Genomic DNA, 5,148 nt, shown 5'->3' with positions numbered 1-5,148 from the left:
CGGTTTCCTTAGCTTGCTTCGGCTGAGGGCTAGTGAGCTTCCGCTGATGGTATTTGCTTGCAGTGATGGAGTTTCGAAAAAGGCGCGATCCCCCCATTATGACGTCTATTCTTTTCTCGGGGGCTCCGCTGCCATCTAACTGTTTCGGCTTCTTCGAAGGTGGAGCGTCTCCGTCCACCTCGGGGGTTGTCTTCTGCTCCAACTCCTCGATTGTTACATTCGGCATCTCTCTTGCCACGTACTTTTCTGCGAGAAGGTGCATCAGTTTCTTGCAGTCACGAGTGGAGTGGCTATTGGTTTTGTGGAGCTCGCAGTACGTATCCTCATCTCGGACACATTTGTTACTTGGGAGTACTCCACTTTTGGAACGTGGTGAAAATGGAGGTTTGGATGGCGAACTCTTTGGAGAATTCTTCTTGGGAGATTGATTGACTGCGAATGTGCCAGGTCCGGACTTCGGAGTCGAAGGTGGAGCCTTTTTAGCGGGTGCTTCGAACTTTATGTTTCAATGCGGCGGCAGCCTTGTCTTCCTCTACAATTATCCAGTTTGAAGCCCGGTGTAAGGCGTCCTGAATGGTTGGGAACCTGTTTACGGTTAGCTCTTCGCGGAAACGAGATTCGTGCCAGAGGCCATTTTTTAGCGCAGCCAGAATAGTCGAGTCCGAGAGTCCGGGAATCTGAACCTGGATTTCCTTGAACTTTGTTATATACGACCAGAGAGACTCTCCGGCATTTTGGCTCAAGTTCCAAAGCTGAGCGTCTGTTACCGCGGTTTCGATTAAGCTAGAATACTGCTTAATGAAAGAGGTCGACAGCTCCGTGAAGTTGTTTATGGAGCCGGCTGCTAAAGATGCGAACCAAAGTAAAGTCGGTCCGCAAAACGTCTCTACGAACAACTTGCAGTACCCAGCGTCTGCTTCATGAGGTTCGAGGTCTACGCGGCTAGCTGTTAACAGGAAAGCCTTAAGATGACTAGTTGGATCTCCCTTTCCCTTGTAGCTCGAGAACTTAATTTTGCCAGTATCTATGATGCGGACTCGGGCTACTTGGTCGGAGAAAGGAGTTCGCTTTGACTCCTCGATCACTCGGAAAATATCCGGAGCTGAAGTGGTTGCACTATGCATCACAGACCGCATGTCCCGGATTTCGCTCTGCATGCGGAAGATCTCGGGATTGGTGACGTAACCAGTAGTCGAAGTGTTTCCGCCCACAGGGGGAGGGAGGCGAACTGGGACTTCGGAGGATCCAGCAATATCGAGCTGAACCGGAGTGTTGCTATCGCCGACCAGCGCTAGCACTGCTTGAGTACTTAGCTGGTGTGGGAAAGTATTTCCCAGAGTAGAGTTCGCTGCTGCAGGCTGCGTGGTGAGAGGCGGAATAACGCCAGTGAAGTCCAGAGCACGTCGGCGAGGGTTTTGATCGGAAGACAGGAGATCGACCCGATCGGCGTATGCGCGGTGAGAGGCTGAGAGGTCGGCTATTGACGTAGTGATTGCCTCTAAATGGGTGGAGACCTATCCCTCCAGGCTGTCAAAACGCTCGGTGAGAGCGGCCAAGGCTGCTTGCTGGCGGTCGGACTTCTCAGACAATTCCTGCAAATGTTTCTGGATAGCCTCCAGAGTTACCTGATTGGAAGAATCGGTAGCCATAGCGGTGTTTGGATGAAGTGGGTTCGGAACTAGTAAGAGTATAGGTGATAAATTCCCCTCTCTCTAGCGCCAAATGTGGAGAGTGAGAAGTGTTCTCTCCCGCCGAACTGATTTATGTGAGGAGGAGCTTATCACCGTTAAGAGTTCCGAACTGAGAAGGAGTGTTTTGAATGCTAAAATTGTATATTACTGCCCGAGAACCAAAAAATGTTTGATCCTTTTCAAAGACTCCCCCCTTACATATTTATACAGACAAATTAATTACCCAATTAATGCGTAATTAATTTTACATGATTCTCGCGTCCTAATTAATCCACTTGAATTCCAGAATTTTTGACCGAGCTCGAGCTGCGAGCTGATTAATATGACGCCTCTCCGCGCTCTCTTCCTCTCTCTAGGCCTGATGGGCCGACCAGTGCTACACCTTTGGCCCGTTTAGCGTGCCCGGCCCAGGCCCTCTGCCTGTTATCCGAGATGACGAATCGTGGGTACAACAGTTACTTCCTGCATTTATAATCCCAAACCAATCAGCTTTCGTAAAAGACAGGCTTTTAATGGAGAATGTGCTTCTAGCATTTAAGCTAGTTGTTGATTACCATAAGGATACGGTGTCACCTAGAACAGCCATAAAGATTGACATCTCCAAGGCATTTGATTCTGTCCAATGGACTTTCTTGATCAATACTCCACACCTTGAATATCCCGCACAAGTTTGTCAAATGGATTGAACTCTGCATTACCACTGCATCCTTTTCAGTTCAGGTGAATAGGGAGTTGTCCGAACTCTTTCGCAGTGAGAGAGGATTGAGACAAGGTTGCTCCTTATCCCCCTATCTCTTTGTTATTTGTATGCAACTACTATCTGCACTGCTTGATAAAGCGGTAAACGAGAGGCGAATTGGCTATCATCCTCGATGCAAGAACATATGTCTCACACATTTGTGTTTTGCTGATGATTTATTGGTTTTTACTGATGGAGCTAAAACTTCTATTGAGGGAATTCTTCAGGTCTTTCATGATTTTGCAGGCTTCTCAGGACTGAATATTAGCCTAGAGAAGTCTACATTATACATGGCTGGAGTCACAGAAGGAGATAGAGAGGCCATACTAACCTCATTTCCATTTGCATAAGGAACTCTCCCTGTCTTATACCTTGATTTACCTCTTTTAACCAAGCGTATGTCAACTTCGGACTATACACCCTTACTAGAACGCATCAGAGATAAGTTTAGCAGCTGGACAGGGAGATATTTATCTTTCACCGAGCGCCTCCAACTGATCAGTTCAGTTATTCACAATCTCACCAACTTTTGGATGTCAGCGTTCCGCTTACCAAAAGCCTGCATTAAGGAGATAGACAGTATGTGCTCTTCTGTGGTCTGGCCCTGCTCTTAACACTAAGAAAGCCAAAGTTTCATGGGATGATGTATGTCTACCGAAGGAGGAGGGTTGACTGGGCCTGCGTTCTTTGTTAGAAATGAATACGGTGAGCTGTCTAAAGCTCATCTGGAGAATATTGGCGTCGAACTCTTTATGAGTGGGCTGGCTGCGGACATATTTACTCAAGAAGGGTTCCTTTTGGGCCCTCAAAGATAACACTCCCTCTGGTTCTTGGATGTGGCGAAATTACTCAAATATCGAGCCTTAGTTGTGGACTTTGTTCGGTATGAGGTCAAGAATGGAGAGCACATCTCTTTCTGGTATGATAATTGGTCGCCAATAGGATGTTTATTTAACATTGCAGGACCGCGGGGAAGTATCGATATGGGGATTGGTCTTCAGGCAACTGTTGAGGAGGCACTCACTCACTGGCCTAGACACCAACGAGTAGACTATTTGAATCAAATGGAGACAGCTATCATGACAGTTCGTAACCGAGAACTACTGGATACAGAGGATGTGGTCCTTTGGAGAGGTAAGGGAGATCAAATTCATCACAAAGGACACTTGGGATCATATTAGGATCGCTCGACAGAGAAAAATTTGGGCGGCTGGTATATGGTTCTCACAGGCCACTCCCAAGTTTTCTTTTATGGTCTGGTTAGCCACTTTGAACCGGTTGGCAACGGGGGATCGTATGTTGGGTTGGAATTTGCGGGTAGACGCCTCTTGCTCTCTCTGCAGTACAACACAAGAAAGCCGCAACCACCTCTTTTTACTTGTCCTTACTCATCAACAGTTTGGACAGATTTGATATCTAAGTTACTCTCATCAAAGTTCTCTACGAATTGGGACAATAACTTGACTCTCCTTGTAGACACTTCCTTGGGGCATACTACTCTGTTTTTACTTCGATATGCGTTTCAGACCTTGATATATTCTATTTGGCAAGAACGAAATCGGCGCCGTCATGGAGAAACACCGATGTCCTCTGCTCAGCTTCTTAAACATATGGACATGCAGGTCCGGAACAGGCTGCTTATGCTCCATGATGGAGGGAAACTCACACGCTGCTTTGAGAAGTGGCTGGACACACGTTGAAGGACTGCAATAGCACCTCCTTTTGTTATCAGCTCTGTAATCACCACTTATATTCTCTTTTCAAAACTCTTTAACTATAAGTTGCATTTGATGTAAAAACTACTTTTTTTAGAATAAATTTTATATTTTATTAAAACAAAACATAAAAGAGGTTAGAAAAAGAAAGTGGCAAAAGATATTAGATATTGAAAGGAAATCCAAATAAAAAAGATTAGTAGTAATCTAGTGACACAAAACTGATGTTAGGCCTACTCCTGGGCTTATATCTGATCTGGAAAAGTTGGGGGAAACGTTCAACAGGGAAAGTTAGTGGTTTAAGTTTGTACGTGGCGGCTTTTGGGTTCACGTTGTTCCGTGGTCCACGAACCATATTAAATGATTCCCAATTAATAATGGTCAAAAAGTTCTTCAATTAGTTACTTAGACTATATATAATGGTTTTTCCTATTTTTTTTTTATAATAGCGATCTTTATAATAGAAGTGAATTTTATCTAACCACCTCTATTCTCATCTATATTATAGAGTTCCTCTATTTATAGAAAAACCCTTTATAGAAAAAAATAGAGTTTTTTTATAAATAGAAGAAAAATAGCCATCTCTATTTTAGAGGTAAAAATAGAGATGGATTAAAATAAAATTCACCTCTATTATAGAGGAAAAAATAGAACACCATTGAAGATATTCTTACAATAAATTATAATGAAATTTAACAATTTGACCAACGCAAGTTCAAACAACACGAATCTAGACTATTTAGTGATGTGAGGTTTGAAATTTTTGTTATGATTGGTAAACATTATATGTTATAGATAGACAGAGACATATTAGTAAAATCTAAACATCACAATAATGTTAGGTGATATTTTATTAACATATTACTATATAGACAAAATCTAATTTATAACATAATTTTTATCAGAAGAACTAATATAAAAACATCTCCAATCCATTTTTATATTTTTTCTTCAAAATATAATAACTTTATTTTTGGAGTTGGATTTTGTTCCATTTATTTTG

General features: G+C 43.1%; 1 long non-coding RNA gene across 1 annotated transcript; it reads right to left on the bottom strand.

Annotated features, from left to right (window-relative positions):
* Positions 1-1,811: 1,811 nt before the first annotated feature.
* On the bottom strand, positions 1,812-4,362 carry LOC147921304 (uncharacterized). The gene is made up of 2 exons (XR_015589392.1): positions 2,246-4,362; positions 1,812-2,153 (listed from the first exon to the last, which is right to left on the bottom strand). It is a non-coding gene; the product is annotated as an uncharacterized LOC147921304 (long non-coding RNA).
* Positions 4,363-5,148: the final 786 nt, after the last annotated feature.

The sequence above is a fragment of the Camelina sativa genome, chromosome 18, assembly GCF_030686135.1.
Source record: "Camelina sativa cultivar CO46 ecotype springtype chromosome 18, ASM3068613v1".
Lineage (NCBI taxonomy): Eukaryota > Viridiplantae > Streptophyta > Magnoliopsida > Brassicales > Brassicaceae > Camelina > Camelina sativa.
This window is presented reverse-complemented; position numbering and strand designations above follow the sequence as displayed.